Below are 22,105 nucleotides of genomic sequence, written 5' to 3'. Positions count from 1 at the left end.
TGCCAGAATACGAAGCATTGGTATAAGATCCAAGGCAAAGATAGACTTCTTTTCACCTCCTGCTTTTGGCACTGACAATCTCAGCAGTGGTACTCCAATGGGCTCTGCAGGACAGAACTCTTGTGATCTGGCCTCTGGACTGCTGATTTCAAGTGCAGAACAACAGCAGCCACCCCAAGTGACTGGAAGCTCCAGCAGCTGTGACACACGCCCCAGAATTCGGGAAACTACAGATTATCCTAGATTCTTGAAGTGTCTGTAGGAGTGTGGGCACCTGGCTTCCTACAACGCAGTGAGATTGGTGATTCCAACAGCCACAGCAAAATATGGAAGCAGAAGCAGCATAATACTTATAAGCTCTGGATAACAAAATTTTCCCTTGCTTTCTGCAGGAATTCATTACTAAATAATATTGCCACCTTCTTTTTGCTCCACCAGACTTTCCAACATGTTTGTAATCAATTCCCTGGATCAAAGTTCCTCTGTCCTGAGTCACTTCTGTTTGTCTGGGCATTGATTGATACAAGCCGATATTCAAATATATGAATAATTATTTGTAATATACATACATTACTACAATACATACATTACAGAACATGCAGCATGAGACATTTTTAAAGATTGAGGTAAACAAGGAGTAAACATTCTAAATTTGGAGCTCTTACTGAAGAGCAAACTGCTTTTGATGCTCTAACTGAAAAACATTAAAACAAAAATTTGAGTAAATGTGTGTCATTCTCTATGTATTGGCTTGGTTTTGCACTTTGTAAAACAGTCATCTGAAAATACAGTACTATGTTCAGGTTACTTAGATATAATGGTTGTCATGGGTGCGGAGTAGGGGTGGTGGTAAGTTGAGGGAGAAAGCCTCACAAAATACTAAATCTAAATCAATGAAGAACATCAATGGTTGGGTTTACTACATCACAATACTCAATTTTCAATATTAACTGCCAATTATGTAAAATACTTTGTTGAAATTTAGCTAGTAAATTTCCATCTTCACAGATATAATAAGTCATTCCTATAAAGAGGTGTAGCATTTTATTTTTTAACAAAAGGATTTTACAATCAATTTAAAGATTGCATTTGAAAGATCTTAAAGTAAGTTATAAAATTATGTTGCATGTTTAAAAAATATGCCAATATATTTTTGTACAGTTTTTAATGTACACAGAAACTAGTTTAACAATTACATTGGTTTTGCCAACAAAATCACATTGTAATGAAAAGAATTACAAACATTCATTCTGAAATGTTTTCTCCATAACCATAGGTCATTCAAAAAGCAGTTACCCTCTCACTCATTATTGGTACTACTACTTCAAAAAGACAGATTGAATGTGTTATTTTTCAAAAATATATGTTAGGGAGCATAGTATTGACAGTCATCTGTCATCACAGAAATGGTGAGCAAAATTAGAACCCATGTCATTCTGTAAAAGAAAACTGCATAACTGCCATAAATTTCTTATTACTTCTCAATACTCTATCTCTGGATAACCAGTGAACCTCAAGTGGTGCAAATGATACTCATGGCCCATTCTCCATCTTATTACAAAGTATCATAAAGATTCCACTAAAATTTTAGAATTCTTTCACATTTGGTAATATATTTTTGATATTTTAAAGCTTTAACTTAAAAAACGAAAACAAATGATGTCCTACAGCACTTGTGTATACTTTTGACTTCAATTTATTTGCTAAAATAGATTGTCTATAAATGAGTGAATGAATTTCATGTTTAGAAGTAGTTCTGTAACCTGACCCAGCAAGCTTTTTTCTATTCCATTCAAACCAACCGTTCCAATATTCTAAACTACATAACTTTAGATAACATAGACGTTAGAGAACACACTGTTTTACTAGGAGAGTATTTTGCTGTTTAGCAGCAATCTTCTCCACTAATTTTCTTAGTTATTTGAAACAACACAGTTCTTCCAATTATATCAATTGAGCCTAGCAAATATCATTGGATAAAATGTTAGAAATATTGGTACTTTCATTTAATTATATAGTAAACATTCCACACCGCATAATTTGTTCAAATACTTGTTTTTGCAAATCTTCAGCAGTTTTCTATATATATTCTAGCAATATCTGCTGACAAATGTGATGTTGTTTGTTGCCATATTATTTTTCATATTTCAGCCACTATTGTTCTTAAGGAAGAACAGTGCTTCCGATGGTAAATAAGTTTGTATTTTCATATTTTTAAATCTCCAAAGTCTTCTAATTATTAATGATTTTGTAAAGTCTATACTGAGTGTCATGTGACATTAAACACTGCTTGATTCACGATCTAGATAGTTAGATTTTAATGCCTTATCAATGAAATGGTCTTCTGCCATTGCACGCCATACACTAAGAAAAGACATTCTTTTTCAATGAATATAAATCCACATTTCAAATAGACTTCTTGATTATTATTTTTGGTTGATCGATTTTCAAATATTACTAAATCATCATTGTTCTTACTTTATAATGTAGTTTACAAAACGTCCATGTTCTAGGGATGTTCTTGTTCAAATGGGCTTGAGTTATTAGTATTATATTTGCTATGCTTTTTTTTCAGTCAGTTGTCTGTTTTCTAAGAGTTAGTTTAGTTTAACTAATCTGTCACTAATCTGTGACTCTTCATAACAAGGCACAGATAAAATTTAGTAGCTCCAACTCTTAAACAAACTCCACTCTCTCCCATCAGGATGCTCTGTTGAAGTTGCAATGCATGTAAATAATGCTCTGATATCGCCCAGCTCTATCTGGGTGTATTGATCATAGTAATTTAACTTCTTTGATTTTTTAAATAAAAAAACACAAATAACAATTTTGATTTATTCTCAAACCCTAATGCATCATCTTGCATATTTCTCAGAATGCATGGACTATTTTTGAGGCCACTATTCTACAGTATGGGCTTTGGACTCAGATTTGAAAAATATTTTTTGCTATGTACACTTAAGCAGGTTACTTATCCATGAGTCTCATATAGCTCAGCTATAAAATGAGAATAGCTATATCACAGAACTGTTTGATGATTACATGAGATAATAAGATATAACATTTAGTGTGAATATACAAAGTGCAAGGCTCTAGTCACAGCACACGAAATTTATTAATTTTTGAGTACGGTGTCTACACACGATGAGAATTTGATAAATATTACTTTTCTTCCCCAGGAGAGAGAGAGAGAGAGAGAGAGAGAGCGAGCGCGCGCGCGCAAGGGATTAATTGTGCAAAATAAGCAATATTTATTAGGGCAAATAAAGTTTGTTTATATGCCTATCTCTTCCACAAAACCTCAAGGCTCCTAGTCATGTTGTAGTCATGCATGTATCTTAATAGAATGCAAGTACAAAGCTTTGAATATGTAAAGATGTTCAACAATTAAATAAATGTTGTTAAGTAAATATACATAGGGTGACACCATAGCTTGCTGTTTATTAACTGTAAAAATTACAGCAAATCCAGCATTGACAGGATGTTTAATTAACTCCACAAACATTGCAAAACATGCCATTGTTTTTATCAAATTCTATTATATCATTGCAGAAAGGGTAACACTCTCCAGAGCTTTTCAAAATACAAAACTCTTTGATTTGTACAAACAGATGGGACATAAGGTATGGATAATGCAAAAATAATTTGTTTTGATTTTGAAATGTGTTTTCATATTCATATTTAAGCATTGACATACCTAATATTCTATAAGAATAAACGTACCTTGAACAACAAAACTAGAGTATGAAAATCTGAGTTAGAAAAAATTTGAACACAAATTCATTTCTCTTATCTTTTTTCTTAACATCTCTGTGTAACCTATACTACTTTGATTACTCCAACTACCTAGAGCTCACCTTTTCCCAGACCTTATCAGATTATCTAAATGTTGGTTTTCACAGGGATATTTTCTGTATAAAGTAGGGAATTCTCATCAATAAATTTGAAATCAAGGTTGCCTAGGTATTATTAAAAAATCAATAGAAATATATTCTAAAATATGTCATCTGCTTCACTACAATTAGGAATTTTTAATAAATTATTTTATTCCTTTGTGTATTACAAACCATTAATGTCCTCCACAACTCTTTTTTTTCAGATAAGATACTGGAGGTAGAGAAAAACTAGCTTGTGATATACAGTATTTAGTTATGTAAACCATCTGATATCTCACAAGTTTTTTTGTCAAATTCATAGTGCTCTTAGTTTTTTAAAAGATAAATAAATTATTGTGAAATGTTTAAATAAAGTAATGGAGGAATAATAAATGCAAGGCATCATTGTTCATGGGCCATATACTACATCTGTAGGTGTATGGGAAGCAGAGTGCTTTGGTAGAAAGGACGTGGGCTTTAAAGTCAAAGCCTGGATTTGAAAGAATAAAGCCCGGATTTTAAAGAAGGTTCCACATTCACTACTTGTGACCTTAAACAAGTTACCGTTTTTCCAGAATTTCAGTTTCCTCATTAGCAAAGACAAGGCAAAAGTACTAAAGGAGAACATACGTAAAGTGTTTAACCCTTAGCCAACATTTGTTACATAATAATACAATTTCTACCTTTCTTTCCAAACCAGAAATTCTCAAATTTTATTGTATTGTAGATCTCTTCTTTTTTTTTTTTGAGACTCACTCTTGACCACCAGGCTGGAGTTCAATCATGTGATCTCGGCTCACTGCAACCTCCGCCTCCCAGGTTCAAGTGACTCTCCTGCCTCAGCCACCCAAATAGCTGGGATTACAGGTGCCTGTCACCATTCCCGGCTAACTTCTTATTTTTAGAAGAGATAGGGTTTCACCATGTTGGCCAGGATGGGTCTCAAACTGCTGACCTCAGGTGATCTGCCCACCTTGGCTTTCCAAAGTGCTGGGATTATAGGCTTGTGCCACCACGCTTGGCCTGTAGATCTCTTTTCTTATTTTTATTTTTTAGAGATGGAATCTCACTCTATTGGCCAGGCTTGAGTGTAGTTGTATGATAATAACGTGCTGCAGGCTCAAACTCCTGTGTTCAAGTGATCCTCCTACGTCAGCCTCTGCAGAGTAGCTGGGACTACAGGTGTGTGCTACTGTGCCTGGCTTGTATTCTAGATCTCTTCTAACTACTAATGATTCACAGCAATAATTGATGCTTCTCTATCACATAACAGTTATAAAATTTCTTCACATAAACTGTTGAATGAAATCCTCACTGTCATACTGTAAAGTAATCAGACTTTAACCTAGGTCATCCAGTGTACTCAACATTCCATCAAGCCTGTTCCCCTCTTTAAAAAAAAAAGTCATCACCAGAACTAACAGTTTTATAGCAAGAAAGCAATATCCAATGATAATAGATATTATTAAAGTATTTGGCCAGGTCCAAATAAGAACATATTCACATTAATATCACTAGTGGTTCTAGGACCTAAAACTTTACTTGGTACAAATATTTTATAACACTTTCCTATAAAATAGCTTATAAAACAAACAAAAAAATGCTCAAATGAAAACTTGTAATAGTTATTATGATTGTTTGAGAAGCACAATGACCCTCAAAATTGAGTATATTTTCTAATCTTCAGTAATACGTTAAATTTCCTCATTATAATTTATCCCTTTGAAAACGATATTGAAAAAATAGATAATGTCTAATATATTGGGTGGTCCATTAAAACAAGATCCCTACTTAGTCTAACCAACTCTGTGAGAATAGTTGGTTAATCATTTAGATTATCCTAGGGGCCACCTCTCAAGACCACACTTTAAAAATCATTTTTTTGAGCCCTTCTCTTGAATCTGTTTCTTACTAATTAGAAGAAAACAGAGCATAAAAGTTAAAGGTATGTGGGTTCTGGATTCAGATTGCTTAAGTTCAAATTTTGGTTTACTATTTTAGATGAATTTCTTAACATTATTAACCCTTTGTACTCATCATTAAAATGAGGGAAGTAAAAGGACTTATAATACAGAGTTTTGTGATGATTAAATATGAAAATTCAAGTATTGGTAATAAAAGTTGCTAACATTTATCAGGCATTTCACCATATTCAGACACTGTGCAAAGTATTTACATATATTATCTCATTTGATATTCACAAAACCCTATATTATATGTTCTAGATGATAAATGCGAGATCCAAGGTACCACAACTCATACACCAGAACTATGATTTAAATCCAGCACACGAATTCTACAGTACAAACCCTTAGATGCTAGGTGTATGGGAAGCTTAATGCATGGCACATAGAAAGCATTCAATAAATTTTAGCTTGTGTTTATTTCTGTTTTATCTAATGCCAATTTATTTGAAAGTTCTAAATTGAATAAAGTAGTTCTCAAATATTCAATTTCAGGATTCCTTGCTTTTACCCTACTGAACACCATTTAAAAAAAAAATCAGTGGTTGACGGGCTCGAGGAGAGAAGGATAAATAAGTGAAGGACAGATCATTTTTAGGACAGATCATTTTTAGGGCAGAGAAATTACTCTGTATGATTCTTGTAATGGTGAGTATATATTATGCATTTATTAAAACCCATAAAATATATAACACCAAAAGTGAATCCTAACATAAACATGTGACAATGATGTATCAACGTAGTTCATCAATCATAAAAAATATACCACTATGCTGGAAAATGTTAATAATGGTGGAGGCTACGTATGTGGGGGTAAGAGGTATTTAGAAAATCTCTGTATCTTATGCCCAAATTTTCTGTGAAGCTACAATCGCTCTAAAAAAATCAAGCCTATTTAAAAATTTATCATGTAGTAGATCTTGTATAAAGTTTCAACAAATATCAAAGAATGAACATCATACTAACTCTAAGCATAAGCAAGTTAAAAATCAACAGAAAAAAAATTTTTCAGTCAACAGGAGTTATTTTGGAAATACAAACACAAAGTAAAAACTTGAGGGGGATGAAACCATTATGATGAATGTAAGCCAGACAGGGGAAAATTACAGAATGTCAATATGCCTTATTCTAGGAAAGGCAAATTTCTAAAAATGATACCAAATGGTTACAAATTACTAAATGATAAATGGAAGAGAATTTCAGATTATAAGGTTTTAAGAAGTGAAATAATTGTCTTAAGGTGAAATAGTTCACGGGAAAGCTGGGGCTAGAAACTCCTCTCAATCCAGTGTTCTTTCCACTATAACAGATTGACATCATAGAACATGTGACTCAAGGCAGTAAATTAAGTACACTGAAGAAAAAGATAAGAAAAAAGTGACAAAATGTAAAGTCTTTGATTCAGACCCAAGTATTACAGCTGGTATGACAGAAAATAGCCACAATTTCAAAATGACTTCAACCAGGAAAGAAAGAAAGAGATGGGATTTGAAAGGGAATTTAAAGAATCAATGGAAAGTGACGACAGGCTTCCTTATTTGGTACTTTCAGGCCTGAGCTTTTGCCACTAAGGTAATAATTCAAAGTGCTTTAATGCCTGGACTGACCACACTAAATAACATAAAATTATAACCTGTTGAGCTAGGTCAGTTTTATAAACTGTGCCTAAAATTTCCTGAATTCAAATCTGATTATAAATGTGCAATAAATTCATCTGTTCATTAGGCTAGTTTATTTTCTGAGTCCATTTAAAATCTTTTTTTATTGTGGAAACTTCCAAACATACAAAAAGAATACATAAAAATGAATTATTGGCAGGGTGTGGTGGCTCACTCCTGTAATTCCAGCACTTTGGGAGGCCGAGGTGGGCGGATCACAAGGTCAGGAGATTGAGACCAACCTGGCCAACATGGTGAAACCCTGTATCTACTAAAAATACAAAAAAATTAGCTGGGTGTGGTGGCGCACGCCTGTAGTCCCAGCTACTTGGGAGGCTGAGGCAGGAGAATTGCTTGAACCCAGGAGGTGGAGATTGCAGTGAGCCAAGATCACGCCACTGCACTATAGCCTGGGTGACAGTGAGAGACTGTCTCAAAAAAATAAATAAATAAAAAATTCTCTTGTACACATCATTCAATTTCAATAACTCACATTTTGCCTTTCCTGTTTTACCTATTGCCACTATATACTTTTTTTCTGAAGTAGCTGAACTGATTCAAGATGAAGAAGAAAACAAAAGAATGAAAGAAATATTATCAATCTTATTCATTGAGGCTTGAGCCAGAAAGATTCCAGATTATGAGGCAAAAAGAAAAAAGAAACAAGAGTCAAGGAATCAAGAATAATGAAGTTAAAGTCTATTAGTGAGATGGTCTAGATGCATTGCTTGAAAATAAATGGAACCACTGTCTATGGGGGAGGAGATTTTAACAAATTATTTTCCAATAATATAAGTCTGACACAGAGAATGGCAGACAATGCTGTAAAGCTTTATTGACATTATAGTTTCTAGAGATGGGTTATCTTCAAGGAACATAATGATTAATCACACCATGTTCAAATTCCTATAATCACTAACTTACTGTATTTCAATAAGCATCTATACAGAGAAAAGTTTGTGCTATTTATAAAATTTCAACATAACCAAGTCTCAGTTTATTCTTAAAGCTCATTAAATTATGTGAAGGGAAAATGTTACAGAAAGTTTCTTTGGAATGGAATGAAAATAGGTGCCCACAAAAATATTAACAGATAATGGCAAAGTGCTAATGTTTAATGAGAGTCCTAATATTTCTCCTATTTGCTAACCAAATATCTTAAGGGAATATAAATTTGAGAGAGCAGAAGAATCTTTACTGACCTGGAGAGGATGCCATATAGGGAAACGTATCATAGCATGGCATGCAGAACTAGCCTGTAACAGATCATTTGGAAAAAGGAGAAATAATTAGAACTTTATGAAAAATCATACCTCTTTTTCACAGTGATTGGAGTTTCCAGGTAATTTACTGAGTTCTGACCTTTGGATTAATGTGTGTTTGCTTCAAGAATGGGCATTTTATTCTCAAAATAAACTTCAAATGGGAAGTGTATTCTTAAAGTTCATTTTTATTTCCCATGAAGTCTGTTTTCATGTACTTAAGAAAGATCTCCCCACTTTTTAATTTGGAAATTTTAAATTAGAATATAAAGTGACTTTGGTCAAGTTCAGTGCTCTTTTTAAAGTAATATTAATAAAATTGCATATTTCTGGACCTCGAAGGATTCTTCTGAGCATTTAGAATAATACTTCAGTTTCCAGACTAAACACTGAAGCCAGAGATTATGAGAAACAGGCAATGCAGCAAATACAAGCATATCAAAACTATCTTGATGGAAAAGAAAATGTGAATAATGTCATGCTGAATCATCATTTCTGTCATGAAACAAAAGGCAAAACTTGGCAAGTAAAGATGAAAGATGAATTTCTAATGGGGAAGAGGAGTTAAAACTGAAATAACTAGTGAGGCCCAATTGAGGTTTTAAAGCATGAATCCAAATATCAAGACTTTTTTTTTTTTTTTTTCCGTATTTGGTTCCTCTGTAAAGACTTTTGATTGCAAGACCAATGAACAGGGACTAATCCTCTTCTCTATCTTCCTTAGCAAATTGTTAGCATATAGCTGTCTCTTGCTTCCCATTCTCCCTTAAATGTAAAAAATGTTCCTCAATCAAAAATATTACTTCCTATAATTCATATAAATCAAGTCAAATTATATCTCCAAACAATCCTATTATCTCTGAGGAGATCCTTGGTTCTCCTTGGATTTTAATTCAGTCAAAATATGTCACAGTTCCTCAGTGTCTTTATTTGTCCTGCTTCTCCATAAAGTCTAAACTCCTGCCTTTCCAATGAACATCTGTCTATGAAGACTTTCTACATATTAATCCTATTCTTCATCTTTCTGACCATACATTCCTAAAATGGCTATACATTCTGATTAATACATTTCTATGCATTACAGATTACCCATTTTAAGTACCTCAGTGTCCACTGATCTTCATCCCCTGCTGACAATCACCTTTCCACAAGCCTACATTCACATAGCTAGATCATTTGTCAACTACTGCTCACTCCTCCAAGTTCTGCCTTGTCTACAGACTAATTTTAAGGGTCAAATACCCATTCTTAAAGCAAACATATATTAATCAAAAGGTCAGAACCCAGTTAATTACCTGGAAACTACAATCACTGTGAAAAACATGCATGATTTTTCATGAAGGTCTAATTATTGCTCCTTTTTTCAAATGATCTGTTATAGGCTGGTTCCTCATGCTACACTATGATATGCTTCCTTCCATGGCATCCACTCCAGGTCAGTAAAGATTCTTCCACTTTCTCAAATTTGTATTCCCCTAAGATATTTAGTCAGCAAAGAGGAGAAATACTATGACTATCATTAAATATTAGCACTTTGCCATTATCTGTTAATATTTTTGTGGGCACGTATTTTCATTTCATCCCAAAGAAACTTCTTTATCTATAACACTTTCCCTTCACATAGTTGAACAATTAATATCTAGAATAGCACATTAACAGATGAAGATGTTCCAATGTATGAATTATTACTAAAAGAATTACATAATCTGATCATATAATTTAAGAATCAAAATAGACACAGAGACTAGAAAACAAAAGAAGTAAACATTCTAGAAACACAAAAGAATTAAGAAGAGAGGCAGATTAAATTGTCAAAATGTGTTTCTTTACTAGAAACACTAACTAGAACGCTTGTCAATTCTCTGACAAATATACCACTATTTAAGCTCTGGACACCTGAGAAGAGAAAAAGGCAAATGACTGAAGGAAGTTCCTCCAGCCAAAGCTAACTATGACCTAAGACCTGACATGGTTCACATATACAATCAACTCACTAATCAAAACCGGTAAATACACATCCAATCCATCATTTCCAAGGCACTCGTACATATTTCTCAAAGGTTATGTACTTTATATTCTTTATTCCAAGAGTGGCTTTGATGCTAATGTTTGACTTTTTTCTCTTGAATAAAAATACTTGGCACTAGGACAGGACTGAGGAGAGGCTGGGGTTTCTAAACTATCATAAAGTTAGTTCTGTTTAAGGATAACTCAGTAAACATTTTACAAGGCAACATTCCTTAACACTACCAGGAAAAACCCTCTAAAGCTCATACAAACAAGTTACCAAGCCACCTAACCAATCTTGGCCTTTGTTTCCTTATGAATAAAATAAGGATAACTACCTCATGGAGTTGAAAGGAACAAATGAGTTAAAATATGTTAAGCACTTAAATGTTGTCTGGCATTTAGCAATATTAAAAAGCTAAAAGTGGTATTAATAATGCCTGAATTGATGTTATTCCATTGAGTAATTTATCTTTAGATTTATACAAAGCTGCTAAAAAGTAGTGTAAGTGAATAGTATATGTTTTATATTTTCTCAAATTAAGAAATTATGATATCAACTTAGAGTTTTAAATACACTGAACTTACAGTAGTATTCCAGTTGAATTAGTTTGAATATTTTAAGATTGGCATTACATTTTGCTGGGTTTTTTTTTTCTTTTATCCCATAGGTTGACATCATCGACAAATATAAGCCAAACAAAGCAATTAATCTAAGAAATGCTTTAAATAAACAGAAATGTTTTAATAATCTATACGCATTGATAACTAGGTTGTATATATAAAAAATGAAGCGTGACTGACCTTTAAGAAAAAGATAAAACTCAATAAATAAATTGTAGGAGATTTATAAGGACTTACTGTATATAAGTCCTTGCATATAAGGACTTACTTTAAAGCTCTACTAATTAATAAATTGTGTTACTGGTATAGAGATAGTCCAATCAACCAAGAGACAGAAAAGAGAGCCTTTAAACAGGCCCTTCAATATACAGACCCTTCCTAGGCAAGAGCTGGCATGGCAAATCACTGAGGAAACAAAAGAGCATACAGTAAACATAACTGGAAAATCATGTTTCTCTTTAGAAAATAATTTAAACTTTTATCTCTAAATGACGTATAAAAATCAGCTCCAGTGAATGATTTATTTAAGAAAATTAAAAAGCATGAACTATAAAAGAAAATCTGTATTAGCATTAAAAATAGATTTTTATGTTTATTAGAATTTCCTAAAGATGACAAAATAATCTGCACAAGAAATCCCTGCGACACAAGTTTACCTATAAACAAAATTGCACATGTACCCCTGAACTTAAAAGTTTTAAGAAAAAGAAGATGTGATATACAGGTGAGGAATAGTGGCTCATGCCTCTAATCCCAGCACTTTGAGAGGCCAAGGCAGAAGGATCTCTTGAGGCCAAGAGTCTGAGGCAAACCTAGGCAGTATAGTTAAGACCTCGCCTCTCCAAAAATAAAAACTAAAAAAAAAATTAACTGAGCATGGTGGCATGCACCTGTAGTCCCAGCTACTCAGGAGGTTGAGACAGGAGAATCCCCTGAGCCTAGGAGGTCAAGGCTGCAGTGAACCATGATTGTGTCATGGTACTGTAATGTTAGAAAAAAAAAGAAAGAAAGAAAATGTGATATACATATACAACAGAATACTATTCGGCCTTAAAAAGAAGAAAATTATGTCATGTGATATCAATGAACCTGAAAGACATTATACCAAGTGATATAGTCCAGGCACAGTAAGACAAATACAGCATGTTTTCACTCATGTGGGAACTAAAACAATGAAACTCATAGAAGCAGAGAGAATGGTGACTACCAGGAGATGGTAGGTGGGCAGATGGGAGAAATGTTGGTTTAGGGATATAAAATTTCAGTTACACAAAATGAATAAATAAGTTCAAGAGATGTATTATACAATAGGGGGACTACAGTTAATAACAACATATTGCTTGCTTGAAAATTGCTAAGAGAATAGACCTTAAGTGTTTTCACCACAAAAAAGTATGTAAGGTAATGTATGTTGATTAACTTGATTTAGCCACTTCATAATGTATATGTATTCTAAAATAGTGTACAACATTAATGTATACAATTTTTGCCAATTAAAAATAAGTTAAATTTTTACATGTAAAACTAAAAGCTAACAATCATTTTTAAAAAAAATAATACATACATAAACACAAAAAGAATGCCCCCCAAAAAGTGAAAAAACAAGCTACAAGTGAAAAGAGAATTAGTATCTAGAATATAAAGAACTCTGGCAAGCAATAGAAAAAGAAGCATACAAATTTTTAACAAGAAGAAAAATGGTTTAAGAACCACCATTTCACAGAAGAAAAAAACACATATACAGGTTCAAAGTCTTGTTTCTTGAGAAACATGAAAGTTCACATCAAGATATTTTTTATGTACTCAGATGGCAAAAATTAAGAAGTCTGACAATAACATGTGTTCAAGAGAATATGGATCAATGAGAATATTTTATACAATGCTGGTGGGAGTGTAAATGGCGAATATCACTTTAGAAAAGCAATTTGACAATCTCTTGCAAAGTAGACCATTTATACATCTTAAGACAGCAATTTCAATCTTAGTATATACCCAAAAGAATGTCTTCCGGATGTCACCAACAAACATGTGCAAGAATGTTTGTTCTAGCACCATTCACAGCCACAATAAAAGGAAAACAACTCAAATGTCCGTTAGTAGGAGAAAGAATAAATTATACTGTGGTATAGTCACAAATATTATATAGAAATGAAAAGGGAACTCTATAAATTACAATTACACACAACATGGGTTAATCTTAATAATTTAATGTTGAAAGGAAAAAAAGCATATTCCAAAAGATACATACAGCAGGCTATTAATGTGTTATTGAGTTACAGCTTGTAAGTTAATAATTGGTATTATGATTTGTGACATCTACAGGGGTAATATTAAAAGTAGTTTATAAGTAGTAAAGCTATATATATTATTTATGAAAAAAGAATGGAATAATAAACACAAATTTTAGAATAGTGGTTACCTCTGGTTGAGGGAACATAGGTGTGAGAAGGAAATGTGAGTTTTGATGTTCTATTAGTTTGGTTAGGTCTTGGAGTCAGGTATTTCTTTTGATTTAAAATAATGAATGAATGAACATAAGAAAAAAAGAGAATTCATAGAAAACTGGCTATTAACTATGTTATGATTAACCAATTCTGTGTGCTTAAAGTCCAATTTTTTAAAATGACAAATGATTTAGTAGTACTTTTCACACTTTCTGTACATATAAATGACTTGGAGTCTTGTTAAAATGAATATGATTCTTCAGGTTTGAATTGGAGTTTGAGATTCTGCATTTTAAGCTTCTAGGTGGTATGAATGCTGCTGGTCCAAAAAAATCTATATTATCTATCTAGTCATTTCTAAACATGAGGTGCTGGCAAAGCTCAGAAATTTGATTGAGGATATTAAAGGCAACAAAAAACGTCAAGACTTGTTGATGCAGAAGTTTAAATTTTATTCAGTCAACTTAAATCTTAGTCTTTAACAAAAAAGGAACAGGCCAGGTGTGGTAGCTCACATTCATAATCCCAGCACTTTGGGAGGCTGAGGCAGGCAGATCACTTGAGGTCAGAGGTTGAGAACCGCCTCGCCAACATGACGAAATCCTGTCTCTACTAAAAGTACAAAAATTAGCCAAGAATGATGGCACACACCTTTAATCCCAGCTATTGGGGAGGCTGAGGCACAAGAATTACTTGAACCTGGGAGGCAGAGATTGTAGTAAACTGAGATCATGCCACTGCACTCCAGGCTGAGCAACAAAGCAAGACTCTGTCTCAAAAAATAATAAAATAAAAATAAATAAATGTTTAAAAGGAACAGAAAAAGCAAAAACACCTCCATTGTTCTAAGACTGAATAACAGTGATTCAAGAAATTCAGAGACTTGAAGGAGAAATGAAATAAACTGAACTGACCACTGAATAAGATATTAGGTGCCATATTTCAGAATGTTTATTACAATGCTAAGAAATAATTATTTGATTTCTGTCTATTCCAAAGAGAAGCAGGTCTTGATAAAAGACACTAGAATTCAGAGTTTACTTTGAAATGAAAGACACTTCTTTCCTAAATTATAAAAAACTGAAACAATAAGAATTAAGGGAAAATCATTGTGGCTTATTGAAGATTAAAATAAACAGATCACTTTAATCTCCCATTTCCTTGGCCTCTACAAAACTTCAACTAGCAATTGGGATAGTCATCATTGGTAGTTAAATATTTTCTTTAACAGAGAAAGAAAAAACACAATTAAGAGATGACTGGCAATAACATATGCATCCACAGCATATGCTAATAGGTCCTACTACTCTAGTAACATTACTATTATTAAGAAACAGTGAAGAGATATATTAAAAATATATCCACCTCAATTACTATTAATTTCACATTTAATAAAGACAATCAATACACAAGTAGAAGGTGAAAATGGCTTCTATTTATTACAATGGTTTCATTATGTGAAGCATATAATATCAAAGAGAATCAATTCAGGTAGTTGTTTCTACTAGCCTTGCCTCAAGTCTATTTAAAGAAATGTAAAGCAAAGATTGCTGGGCATAGTGGCTCACGCTTGTAATCCCAGCACTTTTGGAGGCTGAAGCAGGTGGATCATCTGAGGTCAGGAGTTCGAGATCAGCCTGACCAACATGGTAAAACCTCGTCTTTACCAAAAACCCAAAAATTAGCTGGGCATGGTGACACATGCCTGTAATGCAAGCTACTTGAGAGGCTGAGGCATGAGAATCACTTGAACCTAGGAGGTGGACGTTGCAGTGAACCAAGATCACGCCACTGCACTCCAGCTTGGGCAATAGAAAAAGGCTCTGTCTCAAAAAGAAAAAAAAAAACAAAAAAAGAAAGAAAGAAAGGAAAAACAAAGATTCTTGTCCCTTTTAACATCTATCTTTTCAGCTTTCTTATGACATCGTGTCCATTACTGGAATACTAGAGTACTAGAGAAACTGAAGAAGATTAAACTAATTAAACATATTTTTAAGAATATTTATGAAAAAAGTAAAAGTGAAATGATTAGGGTAAGAAAATTTTAAAATGGAGACATTCTTTGGAAAAGGAGTCAGGTATAATATACTTAGATTTAGACACATTCACCCATTCAATTTTCTCCAAACCAGAATCGAGGCATCTTTAATAGTACAGTTACAGACTCTACTGTATTAAGATGATACTTTCGTGTTAGTAAAGAATGCCTAAGTTTTTAGCCTTTTGTAGTGATGTTATCAACCAACTAACATAGCTATTTCCTAATACTCTCACAACCAAAAAATTGGCCAATGGCAAATTAGGTGTCTGGTCACTTAAAGATTATAAAGATTGTACTATTTCAAAGCATTTATGCTACAGTCACTATTAACTACAGCTATAAATTAGAAGGAGATAATTTCCAATGAAATATAACAACAGATTACAAAGGTGTATTTAGCTGTCTGTGGCCATGTAACAAGTCAAAACGTAATGCAACATTATCATTATGTCCAGATGTGACAAAGGCACAGACTTCCCACAAAATATTCCTATCTCTATACTAGAGTAAGACACCATCGGGAGACGTACCTGAATAAAAATCTCCCCTCAATGACCAGAAAAATAAATGAAGAAACTTTAGAGACCTGTCTTAGACTTTAAGCAATTAAATGTATTCACACCTTCCATGTATTTCACTTTTTATCTGTCCGAGGTTTATATAGCTTCATCAGTAATACAGTCTGTTACTGATATGTCAAAAGGCTTAATATCACATATGCAGCTTCAAATATATATAAATGTCCACTAAGTATAAAAATGCCTTCAGATTTTCATTATCATCATTCTATGCACAACACATTATGTTTTTTAAAGCACTTCAACATGTATTATTTTACTCAACCTCACAAATATTGTGTAACTGAGGAAAATATCTCTATATTAAAGTCAAGGACCCTGAGATACAAAAGTCAAGTGATTTGTCTATAATCATATTCTATGCTGACGTCTAGGTTTTTTTTCATTTAATATTTTTAAATTCTTTCATTTCTGCATTCTGCTACTTTGTTGAAATCATTATTGTACCTGTAATCTATTAGGTCAAATCAGTAAATATTATCAATCAACTTCTATATGCAAGGATTCAATTCATGGATAATTGGCATTATTAACTTATTTGTGATATCCATAGGGGTAATATTAAAATTATGTAACAACTGACACGAAAGGTACCAACTAAAGAAAATGAACACTGAACAAATTGAAACACACCCCCTAAGTTTTACCAAGGGAGATCAGCTGCATGTCAGCTCTGATGTGAGCATGACCAATAGAGTCTGATTTAATCACAAACCATAAATCACTTGTAGATGTTTATCTAGCCTGAAATGTTAGAAGAACATCTAAAGATTTAAGAGTACATGTAGAAAATTCTGGTGTCATGTGGTGCCAAATTAACTTGAAAATGCAAATATAAAGGAAAAAAATTCTTCTTGCGTGCCAACATTCAGAAATATGAACTATTACCAAAGGTAGCCATAATATTTTACATTATTTTAATTTTGTTATGCATGTATATTCAAATATACTTAATTTTATTAAAATACATAAAGGGAATTTTGAACATGTTTTTAGCACAATTTTTCTTTTCCTTTATTTCTTGGCTATCTGCTCCTCTTCTTTCATATCCATTTTAATAACTTAATATGCATCCTGTCATGTCATTCTTCCTTTAAAAACAGCTCTACTATAAGGCAGATATACACATACGCAGATATTACCTATAAATATACATATTCAGGGATTTTTGTCATTATTTTAAAAAGGCTGAATATTACACACACTTTTCATTCCTTGCTCTTCTCACTCATAAGGAACTCCTGGAAATTCTTCCAGAACATCTGAGATAGCTTTAATTCACATCTTTTAATCACCGCATAATATTCCATGGTTGAGTTTCCATTATTTACTAGCATTACCTTGTTAATAGAATTACTGTTTTCTGAGTTATGCCACTACAATAAAGTTATAACAATCTAGGAACCAAAAAATACAGGTTCTTAAATATAGCTACTTATATTTCCATGGAATATATTCCCCAAAATGAGACTGCCAAGTTAAAGTATATTGCAAATTGTAATTTTAATAGGTTTTTGTTAGTCTTATGAGACTGCATTTTGTAACAGGTAGACTAAATCACATTTTAACCAGCAACAAATGAGTTGTTTTTCCCCTTATTATGACTAGCAATAAATGTTAAACCCATAAGACTAATACAGCTTTTAAATGCTAAGAGGCAAAACCTCATTCTTAAGGTGCAAAATGGGAATATACTTTCATTTTTTTCCACAGACATCATCAATTATGCTAGTCCCATTAATTTTAAAAATCCATCATTTTCCAACTAAGTTGTCATCTTTTTCAGTATTTGCCAATTGTTTCCACTGATCTATTATTTCTGCCTAGGCTATCACCATGTTGTTTTAATTAGCTGACTTTGTAATATGTTCTAGTATGTGTAACGCAAGTCACTCTTCATTGCTTTTTCATATTGACCTGCCTTTTGTTAGCATTTAATCTTTCAAAGTAGTTTTAAAATAACATTGTCGACGTCATAAAGGAAAAAAAAAAAAATCCCCAGAGATTCTAATTGGAATTGCATTATATAAATTTATTAACTTTGAAAGAATATTTTTGTTACTGTTTTCCCATCCTAAACCACAGCTTGTCCTTCTCTTAATCGAATCCTGTTTCACACATTCTATTATCTTTGTTTTCATAGAGTTCCTGTACCTCTCTTGAAAACCTTATTAATAGGCATTTTGTAATGTGTGTTTCTATGGAAAATAGAATAATATTTTCCCAATGGGAAAAAAGTCTTGTGGATGCCCAAATTAGTTGTTTTCATCTTATCTTTTATCCAACTACCTTATAAATTTTTCTTACTCATTTTTCTAGATTTTAAAATTAGTTTCTAGAATTTTTAGATCATATATCATCAGCAAGAGACACTTTACATCTCTACAAATGTTAATGTTAGTTATATCATTTACCTACTGTATATGATAAAGCCTCTAAATTAATGTTAAATAATTGTGATAGATGGTTCCTTGCCTAGTTCCCATTGTTAATTAAAATGTTTTCAGGATTTAACAATTTAGGCCGTGTTCAGTGGCTCATTCCTGTAATCCCAAAACTTGGGATGAGACTGAGGTGGAAGAATCACTTGAATCCCGGAGGTCGAGGCTGTAGTGATCCCTGATCATGCCACTGCACTCCAGCCTGGGCGACAAAGTGAAATCGTGTCTCAAAATAAAAAACAAAAAACCCCAACAATTTAGAATTATATCTTCTGTTGACTGTGAATAAAAATACTTTATAATATTTAGCAATTCTCATTTATTCTTATTTTGATTGACTTTTAAATAAATTATATAGATATATTTCCCATTATTGAAGCATGCTTATATTCCTACTTAAAAATGCATTTAAAAATAGCCCCTAGTTATTATTTTGATTTGCTGTTGATATTATTTGCTAATATTTTCCTTAGAATTTTTGATTTCATAAGTGAAATTATACTATATTTTAACAGAATTAGATATTAAATGAAATTGTGGAATATTTTGATATTTTTTCCAGGGCCTAGAATGATTTAAATTACACCAAATTATGTATTTTTGATGTAATGTTTAAGTGACAACATTTGGTCAAATTTCCAATCTTTTCTATGGTAAATAGTATCTGCTTTTTACTTCTTCTTAGGTCAATTTTTATAATTTGTATTTGACTAAAAGACCTTTTATTTCTCATGGGTTTTAAATTTGTCAGCTACATTATTTTTAACATTCATCTTCCAGTTTTTCCCTCTTTTTATTTCTAATTGTCTACTTTTTGGCTCATTCTTTTTCCTAAAGCTTTATTACAGAGTTAAAATTTATATAACACATACACTCACCATTTTAACTGTATTAAAATATATAATTCAATGACATCCACGAGGTTGTATAAATATCACCAACTATCTCAAGAACATTATCATCACTCCAAAAGGAAACCCTATACCCGTTAAGCAGCCATTCGCCATTTTTCCTTCTCCCAGCCCCTGGCAACCACTAATCATCTTTCTGGCTCCACCTGTTTGCCTACTCTGGCCACTTCATATAAATGAAATCACACAATATGTAGCCTTTTGAGTCTGTCCTCTTTCACTTAGCATAATGTTTTCAAGGTTCATCCATGTTATAGTATGTATCAGTACTTCATTCTTTTTATGGTTGAGTAATATTATATTGTGTAGATGTATCATACATGAATAATTTTTATTCATTCATTCAGCAGTTTGATAGATATGAGTTGCTTCTGCTCTTTGGCCACTATGAATAATGCTGCCATGAATATTTGAGTACAAGTTTTACGTGAACATACACTATCAGTTCTCTTGAGTATATACCTCAGAGTGGAACTGATAGCCTCATTTTCTTTTTTGCTTTATCAACTTCACAAGGAGTTTATGCATCAAATTGATCTTTCCAAAGAATCAGTTTTGAGATTTATTTTGAGTTTTACTATATGCTTTTCTATTTCATTACTTTCATCTTTGTAATAATCCCCTCTTCTTCTATCTTGTATTATTCTTTATACTAACTTCTTAACATTAGGTTATCCTTTATTTTCCATCTTCCTTAATAACAAAGGCCTTTAAGGCTGTCAGTTTTCCTCTGACAACTGTATTAGCTAGTTTTCATTGGCTTTTACATAAAATATTTTCCTGTTCATTGCTTTCTACGTGATTTCCTCTTTATTCAAAAGTTATCTAGGAATGTTTTAATTCCTCTGTAGATTTTCTTTAACCTTACAGAAAAACTTTTAAAATTTGATATATGTTAGCTTATACTCAGAGAAAGTACCTGCAAAATCTCTGCTCTCTAAAACTGAGTCTTCTTAACAACCAAGTGCAGAGACATTCAAAAACATTTAAAGAATGTCAGATTCGGGCCGGGCGCGGTGGCTCAAGCCTGTAATCCCAGCACTTTGGGAGGCCGAGGCGGGTGGATCACGAGGTCAAGAGATCAAGACTATCCTGGTCAACATGGTGAAACCCCGTCTCTACTAAAAATACAAAAAATTAGCTGGGCATGGTGGTGCGTGCCTGTAATCCCAGCTACTCAGGAGGCTGAGGCAGGAGAATTGCCTGAACCCAGGAGGCGGAGGTTGCGGTGAGCCGAGATCGCGCCATTGCACTCCAGCCTGGGTAACAAGAGTGAAACTCCATCCCAAAAAAAAAAAAAAAAAAAAAAACAGAATGTCAGATTCTACATGTATATCAAGTTTATAAATTACTCCATTTATCTTAGTCATTGTTTGTATGTGTTTAACAGAACCATCTAGACTTTTCTAGTAATTTGTACTCTATGTAATTATCTACCACAAATAAACCTGCCATATACAGATTTTATGCAGTTATTTTCTTCATAAACTGTGCCTTTTATTATAGTACCCCTTCTTTCTTTTAATAGTTTTAACCTTAAATTCTATCTTATTTAATATCAATGTTGTCATTCATATTTTGCTATTTTCCTTTTGTTTGCATTTGCCTGATATCATTATGTCCCTCATTTTACAAATAACTCTTCTTCAAACTTGATCTTATTTTTCATGTAATATAATTCAGCTGGCTTATTTTGTGTGTGTGTGTTTTTGCTGGCTTATATTTTTAGGGCAGTCTGATGTTAACTGTCTTTTAATGGGAGAATTTAGTCCATCTACACTAAATGTAGTAATTGATGTGCTTAATGATATATTTTTCAATTACTTTATATTTCTTATTTTATATTATTGTTTCCTCATTCCCTTCTCTCTTTTGTTTCATCAAGTGGCTATGCACTGTATAGTCTCCTTGTTAGTAAGAAGGTTCTAAGTGCTATTTCATTGAATTAAAGATGTTCTTCCTATTCTATAAACAGATTAATATATGTAAAATACACTTCCCCTCTACCACCAAGAGATTCTATTCCCCCTTTCCCCTTTTCCTAAATAAATGAGATCTTTAGAATATATGCACTTCCCTCCCTATTCTCTTCCTCCTTTCCTGCCATCTCCCAGCCTCCATTTTCCTCATTTTTTACTTTCCAGCTGCCCACTTTCTCTATCTCCCATGTTCTGAAGAAACAGTTTAGGACATTTTAAAATTTCCTAAAGAAATATCCTTTTATTTCAAGAGCCTCAAATTACCTATTGTATTTCATATTGCTAGCCACTCATTTTTATCTGTTAGATAAAATTATGCAC

General features: G+C 32.8%; 1 protein-coding gene across 3 annotated transcripts in view; it reads right to left on the bottom strand.

Annotated features, from left to right (window-relative positions):
* The window catches only part of ZBTB20 (zinc finger and BTB domain containing 20), a 796,445-nt gene that overhangs the window by 760,793 nt on the left and 13,547 nt on the right, over positions 1 to 22,105 (bottom strand). The window lies entirely within an intron of this gene.

The sequence above is a fragment of the Sapajus apella genome, unplaced genomic scaffold, assembly GCF_009761245.1.
Source record: "Sapajus apella isolate SASKATOON/1434 unplaced genomic scaffold, GSC_monkey_1.0 scaffold40, whole genome shotgun sequence".
Taxonomy (NCBI): domain Eukaryota; kingdom Metazoa; phylum Chordata; class Mammalia; order Primates; family Cebidae; genus Sapajus; species Sapajus apella.
The sequence above is the reverse complement of the archived record's forward strand: the minus strand, read 5'-3'. Positions and strand labels throughout refer to the sequence as shown.